Consider the following 12,270-nt stretch of genomic DNA (forward strand, 5'->3'; position numbering starts at 1 on the left):
GAAAGTTTTGTTTGTAATGTAAATAGGAGAAAATGTTTTCGAGACAGTATCGCAAACAACAGCGGGCCAATGGGCCTGCCTCACGTTATTTCACCGGTACGGGGGTCAATGGACGAGCACATTTGTAAGCCGGACAACGTTATTCAGTCCCCCGTCTCGTTTCAGCATATAACACCACCGCATAAAGCTATCTCACCCGCATCGTCATCACTGCGGAGGTCAACAAACTGCGAACGGCTGAGCCTGCATGACAACGAATTGCAGTCTACCTTCTCGCTCGCACGCGCGCCAGAAGGTAATAACTTTGTCACATCTGCTCCCACGACGCACGAAGCGCACCGAACGAATGCGCACGTGGAGGCCTCCACCGCGGTTTCGAACAGTGCGAAACCTGCTCAAGCGCAGATTGAGGCCCGGTTACACGTGCCGCCGGTGAGTTGTACGCGTGATAATGCCAGTGCAGTATGCGCGCGGGAGCGTAATTCTAATTCTCCTTTAAAATCGATGGCGGAAGTAGTAAAGAGCGGCGTTTGGAAGCAATCTCAAAAAAGTGAGGAGTATATAAATTCTCAAAAGTATCGCCTGAGAAACCAATTTATTGGAAATCGCGGAAGGGCTAATACAGGGTCGAATTGTAAATTTAAGGCGGCTGAATTAAAAATCCCGTTTTATATTTATAATGTTGATGAAGGTGCCACTGATAACGACATCGCTGATTTCGTCTTAAATAAAACGGGAGTGAGAATAAGACCGCAAAAAATACAGATGAGACAAAGCAAAGGATATGAGGCGTACAAATTTTTCATTCCAGAAAATAATCTATCGGTTTTTATGAATGAAAATCTGTGGCCAAGCGGAGTTGCTTTCCGACAGTATGTTAAGATCGCAAAGAAATTTGATAACCATGTGACAGGGAATTCATCGAGTACAGCGAATAGGAATAATAATAATCGTTTTTATGAAAATGGCACGCAATGATAGAAAGATAACGTTAGTTAGTTTTAATTGCAAGGGTATTATGAGGTCGGTTGAGTGTGTAAGAAATATTTGTCGGTCTGCGGATATTATTGCCATTCAGGAATCGTGGATTATGCCACATGATGTGGGCTTTTTTGGTTCCATAAGCAATGAGTTTTCGTACACTGGAAAGTCTGCAGTTGATACGACGAGTGGAATTTTGAGAGGCAGACCACATGGAGGAGTGGCTATTTTGTGGCGGAAAGCGGCGTTCCCTTGTGTGGCCGTGATAGATTGCCGTAGTGTGCGTTTGTGCGCGATCAAGATTGTAAACAATGACCGCTCGACGTTAGTGTTCTCCGTATATATGCCTACGAACTCAGCTGATAACTTAATTGAGTTTACGGAGTGTTTAAGCGAAGTGGCGGCAATCGTAGAGAATAGTAATGTTGAATCGGTTTTTATGCTTGGCGACTTCAACGCGCACCCGGGCGAGCTGTTTGCAAACGAACTTTTAGACTTTTGTGTAGAACAGGACTGGTCGTGTGTTGACATGGATTTGCTGCCAATGAACTCATTTACCTTTGTTAGTGATGCACATGGTTGCAAACGCTGGTTAGATCACTGTATAGTTACACACGCCGCGAGGCGGTCAGTAGTAAATGTGTCGGTATTGCATAACACATACTGGTCGGACCATCTCCCGTTAGTGATTGAATGTAATTTCAATATTATCAATCCTTTGGTACCAGCGCATGTCGTCATGACTGATAAGGTGAAATGGGGTGTAAGAGATGACATTCAAATAGAGAAATATCGTAACTTCTGTCATAAAGAGTTAAGTAAAATAGAAATTCCGTCCGATTTTAGTACTTGTGCCCATAGGTTGTGTTCTGATGTAAGTCATAAGTTGATTTTGAATAAGATGTACCTGTCGATTGTTAACACACTTAGTGTGGGCGCTGAATGTAGTTATGTCGAACCGAGACGTAGGAAGCACAAATACGTAACGGGCTGGAACAAATATGTAAGCGACGCACATAGGACGGCCAGAGTTTATTTTTTGAATTGGCTGGCATATGGGAAACCTACTGTGGGGCCCATTTATAACAAAATGTGCGAGTCACGCCGGCTTTTTAAATCTAAATTAAAATATTGTCAAGAGAATCAAAAGCAAATCAAGTTAGATATTATTGCGAAACACCACTCTAAAAAAGATTTTGGAAAATTTTGGAAAGAGACTAATAAACTAAATTTAAACTCGGGCCGACCTGTGAGCGTCGGAGGTCTCCACGACCACAAGAGCATAGCCAATGCCTTCAAGCAGCATTTCAAGGTCGATTCGCCACTCGGACCAAGTTTGCTAGCGAATGAAACGGATTGTCACAGTCAGGAGAGTTCGGTAAATTTCTCTGCCAAAGAGGTGTCTTCTATAATTAAGAATATGGTCAGAGGTAAGTCTCCCGGGTATGACAATCTTAGCATAGAGCACCTCAAATATGCGGGCAACCACCTGTCGAGGGTATTGGCATTGTTCTACAGCCTTTGCATTAGTCATAGTTATCTACCGGATGAGCTAATGTACACTGTAGTAGTACCAATAGTTAAGAATAAGACTGGAGATGCATCAGATACAAACAACTACAGGCCCATCTCATTGGCGACCATCATTGCCAAGGTACTGGATGCTTTGCTTGATAGGCAGCTGGACAGACATGTTCGTCTACACGATGCGCAATTTGGCTTCAGGCCGGGCCTATCAACTGAAAGTGCTGTTCTCTGCCTCAAGCAGACCGTCCAGTACTATACCTCCAGGAAAACACCGGTATTTGCATGCTTTTTAGATCTATCTAAGGCCTTCGACCTCGTGTCTTATAAAGTTCTCTGGCGGAAAATGCAGCAAGTTGCCGGTCTTCCTAGTGAGGTAACTTCTCTTATTAAATATTGGTACCATAGTCAGAAAAATTGCGTGAGATGGGCCGGTATGTTTTCGGAGGAGTACGGGTTGGAGTGCGGAGTGAGGCAGGGGGGGATCTCGTCTCCTCGGTTATTCAACCTGTACATCAACGGTTTGATTGATGAGCTGAGCAACGCCAATGTCGGATGCTCGGTTGATGGTGTTTGTATGAACAACTTCAGCTATGCAGACGACATGGTGTTACTGGCGCCATCTCTGGGTGCTTTGCAAACCCTAATCGGTATCTGTGAGAGATACGCAGGGACCCATGGACTCAGATATAATGCCAACAAAAGCGAATTTTTAATTTTTAAGGCTGGTGCTAAAACATACGAGACTCTGCCTCCAATTATTCTGTGTGGCACTAACCTGAGCAGGGTAAAGCATTTTAAATATCTGGGTCACTGGGTGACTGAGGATCTCTGTGACAACATGGACATCGAAAGGGAGAGACGGGCGCTGTCCGTTCGCTGCAACATGTTGGCCCGTAGGTTTTCAGGGTGCACGAAGGAAGTCAAAGTAACCCTATTTAGGGCATACTGCCAGTGTTTCTACACCTGTAACCTGTGGGTCAATTATGTGCAGAGGACGTACAGCGCTTTGCGAGTGCAATATAATGATGCCTTCAGGATTTTGCTCGGTCTTCGACGGAGGTGCAGTGCTTCGGGCATGTTTGCGGAGGCAAGTGTTGATGGCTTTCATGCGATTATAAGAAAGCGCTGTGCCTCCTTACTTGATAGGTTGTTAGGGAGTCCGAACAGCATCCTGAAGGTGTTTGCCAGGAGGTGGGACTCACCGATGATGCGTAGATGGATCAGTCTGCACTCCAGTTTCGTAAATTATGAGTGTTAGTTATAAGATTATTTAATTCAATTTAAATGCTTATTATTTTATTTCTGTTCATTATTATATTATGATTTTTTATTAATTTAAATTTTTTGCCAGTGAAGAATTTGTACTGAATAATATAATTATAATTATTGCAATTTGATTAGTTTTTAGATGTATAATTAATGCTGATATGTCTGAATTATTTTTAATGAAATGATTTATATATTGTAATTAATGCTGACATGTTTGAATTATTTTAATGAATTGATTTTTATATTTTAATTGGTGCTGACATGTTTGAATTATTATTATTTTTTATTTGTTTATTTTTTCATATCACATTTTATCATATCAAAGTGTACGTATTGCTCACCCGGTATTGTATAGTCCTAGCCCTAAGTATACGTGTTGCATGGTAGATTATAGGAAATTGTAATAGTCATAGTCATAGTTTAACATTATTATTTAAGTCTGTTACTAACACTTATATGGGCTATGCCTGAATTAAACGATTATTTAATTTAATTTTAATTTTAATTACTGACAAACGGCCAAAATGACTGACGTCTGGTAACCCTATAGTAAAACTTCTATGACATTATGATGTTTTAAAAAAACTCGCACAGTCTGCGCTGTGGCGCTGTCAAAATCGCTGCTAACTTAGCTTGGTCTAACTCTATTTAAATGTCGTAGTTCAAAGGCAAAATATTTTTCACATCACCTACTCGGAAAAGGGCTTTCTCTTCCCCGCTAGGAGGGATCAAAGTTGAACTTTTCTTCATTGCTAGGAGGTATGCCTTCACCGTAAACGTCATTTTGCTCCCTTGTGAGTCTTGTGACAAAATCTACTATGTATCTGATAAAATACTCAGACAAAACCAAAAAGAACATTGGTATAGTTGTTAGATTTGTAGCTGGCCCTCAACGGCTTATCTTTTGTCCATTGTTAACTAAAACGACGCGTGCTACTACTACTACCTGCAAAAAAAAGGGCCCGGTCACTTTAACCGGTTATTTAATTAACTCCTATGGTAATTGAAATAAGATTCAAAATGAACAAATGGAAAAATAATTTGCGAGTTGTTGTGTGGTCCCTATACGGTTACCGAGTGCCAGCGAGTCGAACGCTAGCGAACCAGCCTAAAATGTGTCCTCGATATGCGTAACAAAGGCGCGTTATCGGAGAGCACAGCTACACTGGTTTTTTGAGCGTTAGACTAGCCCGCGCTCTGGTGCCAATTAGAATTATACGACCCTTTTTTTTGCAGGTAGTGGCACGCGCCGTTTTAGTTAACAATGGACAAAAGATAAGCCGTTGAGGGCCAGCTACAAATCTAACAACTATAATCATAATTAATTACTTGAACTTATGGACCATAATTATATAGTACCTATATATATAGATATATAATTATATAGATATCGGCAGGAGAGTTGAGGCGAATGATTTCGGCAGAAGAGTTGAATGAGACAGCTACACTGAGTACTAATCGCAAAAAACAGCATTGATTGAACGAGTGAGTGAATGTGACTTAAGCGCACGATGTTACAGCTAAAACCTTGAAATGACTTTTTGGTCCATCTTGCAGTTGGCGGTTTAACTTGCTATTGGTACGAAAAAAGAACACTTATTTCAAAATCTCGTTTTTGCATGATTTTATTGTTGAGTGAGTAACTTTAACTCTAGTGCCATAAGGGCTTTACGTACTGGACTTAATTGGCTCACTAGTGACCCTGCCTATGAAGAAATCAAATCCAATCCAATCCTAGTAAATAAATAAATAAATAAAAATAAAAAAGCCTTTAATTCTGGGTGAAAATATTTATTTATTTTACATGGAGAACCAACAGCTATAACTATGCTAATAACAACATAAATAGTGACACAGAGCCAATTATAGGATCTCACATATAGCAACATCTTAATATTTAACATTACAAAATACTTAACCTAGGATCTTAAACCTAATATAATTTTTGTGAGATAACACACCAGAACCCTTAGGAGGTAAAGGCCTCTTCCAGAACCCTCCACTTCTTTCTGTCTTAGGCCTCCCACATCCAGCTGGCCCTTGCCAGTTTCGTTATGTCATCTGACCAGCGTGCCAGTGGCCGTCCACTAGTCCTCTTACCAATGGGCCCTTTCCTAGTAAGAATCCAATCCTAGTAAGGGAATTTATTTGTATGATTAACATGAATGTTTGTTCCTGAGTCATGGGTGTTTTCAATGTATTTAAACCTTTCACTGCCAATATTTTTATAGTACCATGCTCATAGTCGATCCAAGAGTTTTCAAGCTTTGTAGAGAAAAGAGACCGTCAAATGTGTCAAATTTTAGACAAAGGCAGATATTTATGAATATGATTTATCATTCATGTAATGTTTGGTTTAAGGGCTTATTAGATCCACATGGTCACCAAGCACTTGTGAATGATGTGAATATTCTTAACTATGTTCTAATATGTTGTGAAACAGAAAATGACCCTTGCAAGAAGTCATTGGCTACGACATTAAACCCAACCTAACCATTCACAAGTCCGGATCTAATAACCATTATAATAATTAATAGAATCAGGTGTTACTTTGTGGAAATCCACATTAATAAAAACAAAAATATTACTTTGCTGATATATTGATATAATAAGCTTTAGAAATAAGTTAAGGTAAAGGGTATATTGAGCCTAGAGCCCTCTCGCACATGAGAGAAGGCCTGTGCCCAGCAGTGGGACGTATATAGGCTGAATTATATTATTAAAGGGTATATTGCTAAATAAAATGCTTATCAATACATGAAGTGTTTTTTTAATTGTAACATTCAGTAATTGAATAAAATGTATGCAAATTAATGGCAAATTAGGTATATGGAGATACATATGTATAATTAATATAGAAACAAAATTATATCCTTCATTAAGAGTCCTTATTCCTACAGACGAGCGTATTTTGTAAAATGCTTCCTTTTTCATTCAAGATTACGACGTAACTATTAGTATTTATTCAAAAACTGATAACGTACTTAAATAATCGTTTCCTAAACTAGGGGCTCCAACAGTTCAAATTTTCATTTTCTCTTTTAAATCTCTTTTTTAATGAGGTTTTTTGGGAGTCTTTTCCAAATTTTGCAGTGAGATGTGGCGTTTCGGTTCTCAATTTTGCTATAAACAAGAATCATTTGGTACATGAATGACTACAATTTGATTCAACATATCTCGTACGAGGGGCTGGAATGATTAACAATCGAAGATTCATTTAAAAAAACTGATAAAATACCTTCCGAGTTTTCTTCATTTTTTTGGCGAAAACAGGGTTTTATTATATTTTATTTCCGCGAATTGTACGCATATTTTGCTTTAAAAATAATATTATAGCAAACTGTAACTTTATGTTAACCTATAAAAAAAAAATCGTAACTATGGGACCTATATTGCCGTAAATTTATATTTTTTTTAAACACGTATAAATCACGCAGCAGCGACGCCCCGCTCTCAGTCCGCGCGGAGCGCGCTTAGAGGACGGACCTGTGCTCGATTGTCAGGCATTCGTTGCGATCGTAATCAGCTACGGAGTTCCGAGAAGTGCTATATACTGCGATTAGAAAATCTTAATAAAAGTTCATTTTTTACAGTATGCCTAACAGACTCGCTTATTGATGGATTTTCAGTGTTACTTTTTTTTTAATACTAAGTCGGTGGCAAACAAGCATACGGCCCGCATATGTACGCCTGCAACTCCAGAGGAGTTACATGCGCGTTGCCGACCCTAACCCCCTCCCGGCCCTCGTTGAGCTCTGGCAACCTTACTCACCGGCAGGAACACAACACTATGAGTAAGGTCTAGTGTTATTTGGCTGCGATTTTCTGAAAAACGCATTTTCACTTGAAATTACGTTAGGGTTTGCATTATTATTTTTGACCCGGATGAAGTCCAAGTTCTCATGATGGAGTCAGGAGTTGGTCACCAGAACTCCTAATCTACTAATTATAATCCCATCGTGTTTGGGCTCAAAAGATTTGCCCTGACGAACACCATCGATCTAGATGAGGTCCAGGATCTCATGATGGAGTCAGGAGTTGGTCACTAGAACTCCTAATTTACTCATTATAATTCCATCGTGTTTGGGCTCAACAGAGTTGCCCTGATGAGCACCTTCAATCTAGATGAGGTCCAGGGATGGTCTCATGATGGAGTCAGGAGCTGGTCACCAGAACTCCTAATCTACTCATCATAACTCCATCGTGTTTGGGTTCAATAGAGTTGCCCTGACGAGCACCATCAATCTAGATGAGGTCCAGGGTCTCATGATGGAGTCAGGAGCTGGTCACCAGAACTCCTAATCTACTCATCATAACTCCATCGTGTTTGGGCTCAATAGATTTGCCCTGATGAACACCATCGATCTAGATGAGGCCCAGGGTCTCATGATGGAGTCAGGAGTTGGTCACCAGAACTCCTAAACTACTCATCATAACCTCATCGTGTTCGGGCTCAATAGATTTGCCCTGACGAGCATCATCAATCTAGATAAAGTCCAGGGTCTCATGATGGAGTCAGGAGCTGGTCACCAGAACTCCTAATCTACTCATCATAACTCCATCGTGTTTGGGTTCAATAGAGTTGCCCTGACAAGCACCATCAATCTAGATGAGGTCCAGGGTCTCATGATGGAGTCAGGAGCTGGTCACCAGAACTCCTAATCTACTCATCATAACTCCATCGTGTTTGGGCTCAATAGATTTGCCCTGATGAACACCATCGATCTAGATGAGGCCCAGGGTCTCATGATGGAGTCAGGAGTTGGTCACCAGAACTCCTAAACTACTCATCATAACCTCATCGTGTTCGGGCTCAATAGATTTGCCCTGACGAGCATCATCAATCTAGATAAAGTCCAGGGTCTCATGATGGAGCCAGGAGTTGGTCACTAGAACTCCTCATCTACTCATTATAATTCCAACGTGTTTGGGCTCAAAAGATTTGCCCTGATGAGCACCATCGATCTAGATGAGGTCCAGGGTCTCATGATGGAGTCAGGAGTTGGTCACCAGAACTCCTACTCTACTCATCATAACTCCATCGTGTTTGGGCTCAATAGAGTTGCCCTAACGAGCACCTTCAATCTAGATGAGGTCCAGGGTCTCATGATGGAGTCAGGAGCTGGTCACCAGAACTCCTAATCTACTCATCATAACTCCATCGTGTTTGGGTTCAATAGAGTTGCCCTGACGAGCACCATCAATCTAGATGAGGTCCAGGGTCTCATGATGGAGTCAGGAGCTGGTTACCAGAACTCCTAATCTACTCATCATAACTCCATCGTGTTTGGGCTCAATAGATTTGCCCTGATGAACACCATCGATCTAGATGAGGCCCAGGGTCTCATGATGGAGTCAGGAGTTGGTCACCAGAACTCCTAATCTACTCATCATAACCTCATCGTGTTCGGGCTCAATAGATTTGCCCTGACGAGCATCATCAATCTAGATAAAGTCCAGGGTCTCATGATGGAGTCAGGAGTTGGTCACTAGAACTCCTAATCTACTCATTATAATTCCAACGTGTTTGGGCTCAAAAGATTTGCCCTGATGAGCACCATCGATCTAGATGAGGTCCAGGGTCTCATGATGGAGTCAGGAGTTGGTCACCAGAACTCCTAATCTACTCATCATATTTCCATCGTGTTTGGGCTCAATAGATTTGCCCTGATGAACACCATCGATCTAGATGAGGTCCAGGGTCTCATGATGGAGTCAGGAGTTGGTCACCAGAACTCCTAAACTACCCATCATAACCTCATCGTGTTTGGGCTTAATAGATTTGCCCTGACGAGCATCATCAATCTAGATAAAGTCCAGGGTCTCATGATGGAGTCAGGAGTTGGTCACTAGAACTCCTAATCTACTCATTATAATTCCAACGTGTTTGGGCTCAAAAGATTTGCCCTGACGAGCACCATCGATCTAGATGAGGTCCAGGGTCTCATGATGGAGTCAGGAGTAGGTCACTAGAACTCCTAATCTACTCATCATAACTCCATCGTGTATGGGCTCAATAGAGTTGCCCTGACGAGCACCATCAATCTAGATCAGGTCCAGGGTCTCATGATGGACTCAGGAGTTGATGGAGCCCAAACACGATGGAATTATAATGAGTAGATTAGGAGTTCTGGTGACCAACTCCTGACTCCATCATGAGACCCTGGACTTCATCTAGATCGATGGTACTCGTCAGGGCAAATCTTTTGAGCCCAAACACGATGGAATTATAATGAGTAGATTAGGAGTTCTAGTGACCAACTCCTGACTCCATCATGAGACCCTGAACATCATCTAGATTGATGGTGCTCGTGAGGGCAAATCTATTGAGCCCAAACACGATGGAGTTATGATGAGTAGATTAGGAATTATGGTGACCAACTCCTGACTCCATCATGAGACCCTGGACTTCATCTAGATCGATGGTACTCGTCAGGGCAAATCTTTTGAGCCCAAACACGATGAAATTATAATGAGTAGATTAGGAGTTCTGGTGACCAACTCCTGACTCCATCATGAGACCCTGGACTTCATTTAGATCGATGGTACTCGTCAGGGCAAATCTATTGAGCTCGAATACGATGGAATTATAATGAGTAGATTAGGAGTTCTAGTGACCTACTCCTGACTCCATCATGAGACCCTGGACTTCATCTAGATTGATGGTGCTCATCAGGGTAAATCTATTGAGCCCAAACTCGATGGAGTTATGATGAGTAGATTAGGAGTTCTGGGGAGTTCTGGTGACCAACTCCTGACTCCGTCATGAGACCCTGGACCTCATCTAGATCGATGGTGTTCGTCAGGGCAAATCTTTTGAGCCCAAGCACGATGGAATTATAATGAGTAGATTAGGAGTTCTAGTGACCAACTCCTGACTCCATCATAAGAACCTGGATGGACTTCATTCGGGTCAAAAATAATAATACAAACCCTAACGTGATTTCAAATAACACTGAAACTCTATAGCACTAATGTGCGCAAACGATTGGCATCTTGACTACGCAGCATGGGTGCGTAGCCACCATGCCAATCGATACGACAACGAAACACTATCTGTCTCTCTCTCGTACTAATATGCACAAACGATTGGCATCTTGGCTGGGCAGCATGGGTGCATAGCCAACATGCCAAACGTTTACGATACGACAAGGAAACACTATCTGTCTCTCTATCGCACTAATATGCGCAATCGATTGGCTTCTTGGCTAGGTATCATGGGTGCGTAGCCAACATGCCAATCGTTTACGATACGACAACGAAACACTACTCTCTCTCTATCGCACTAATATACGCAAACGATTGGTATTTTGGCTAGGCACTAAGCAAGTGTGTGGCCAACATGCCAATCGTTTACGATACGACAACGAAACACTATCTGTCTCTCTATCGCACTAATATACTTTATTTATACCTGCAGTCATTTAGTAACTTCTTCATTTTCCATTGGTGTGAAAGAGACAGAATAAAGAGCAAGGGTTATAGTACACTCTGTAGTCTGTACACTTAGTAGTAGTGTACATAAAAAAAAAAACTACTGTGCATATACAATAAAATAAAGAGTGCCCATATGATATCATATGACACTAAAATTAATGTTGCTTGAAATTATATTGAAAACTATCAAGATTATTCTAGTCTGCATTGAAACGCGCGTCGCGTTGCCGGCGCTCGCGTACCGAGCGCCAACGCCATCTATCGAGCGTTATTTCGTGAAATCGGAGAACGCTCCAAGGATTAAGGGCTCTTAAAAAAAAAATCTAGGCTATCCAAATTTGTGAGATACCTAAAAAGGATATTTATTGTAAGTATATTTTAGATTTTCAACTATCTTAGTGTTATTGTCAGTAGTGGCCTATCAAATTACTCATTTATTTAAGCATACAAAACTCAATCAATCAATTTTTCGTGTTATGGCTCCATCAAGGTGTTGATGATTCTGCCAATGTCGAGGTTGGATAAGACAAGTTTGTCACAATATTCCGTTGAAAGTGACAGATACTGGCCAAACCAGTATATCCTTAATCCGGGAATATAAGCCGGGAATCATTTGTATGTAATACATACTTGTCATTTTCTTACACTCTGTAGGCAAGCTTGCGGTTGTGCCTTGATCTTAAAGGCTACTCTTTTTCAACGTGTGAAAACACTCATAACAAATATTGTGCGTCCATATTAGGTAAAAAATAACAAAATACGATGTAAACTAAGATACGTGCCTTGGAATATAATTTCGCGCATATTTGTAAATCGCTCGTATAAAATACGGTCTTGACTTAAACATGTTACACAAATGAATTACCTATAGTATTAACACTCATTTAGATAAAACATCTACAAACAAAACCAACTCGAAAACAATAGTATTTTGATATTTTCGCCTTCGCCATCTGTGAATGTCAAAAATCATGAAGTCCACAGATAAACCTTCAACGAATATACTACAAATCGCATCATTGAATCGTTTTAAACAGTGCCTCAAACTGAGTTCTG

The sequence above is a fragment of the Cydia pomonella genome, chromosome 27, assembly GCF_033807575.1.
Source record: "Cydia pomonella isolate Wapato2018A chromosome 27, ilCydPomo1, whole genome shotgun sequence".
NCBI classification, from domain to species: Eukaryota; Metazoa; Arthropoda; class Insecta; order Lepidoptera; family Tortricidae; genus Cydia; species Cydia pomonella.